The following is a 277-nucleotide window of genomic DNA, read 5'->3' as shown; positions in this document are numbered from 1 at the left end:
ATATATATAATTTTTAAAATTTTTAAATATATATATATATAAAAAATTTTTTTATATTTATATATATATTAAATATATTATATTTTATTTATAATTTTATATTATATTTATTTTAAAAATATATAATATATTTATTTTTTTAAAATATTTAAAATTAAAAATATATATATTTTTTAATTATTTTATTTTTTTAAAATTTTATATAAAAATTATTATTTATATAATAATTTAATATATTATATATATTAATATAAAATTAATAAAAAAAAATTTTTTT

Source organism: Penaeus monodon, chromosome 25 (assembly GCF_015228065.2).
Source record: "Penaeus monodon isolate SGIC_2016 chromosome 25, NSTDA_Pmon_1, whole genome shotgun sequence".
Lineage (NCBI taxonomy): Eukaryota > Metazoa > Arthropoda > Malacostraca > Decapoda > Penaeidae > Penaeus > Penaeus monodon.
Note: the sequence above shows the minus strand (reverse complement) of the source record.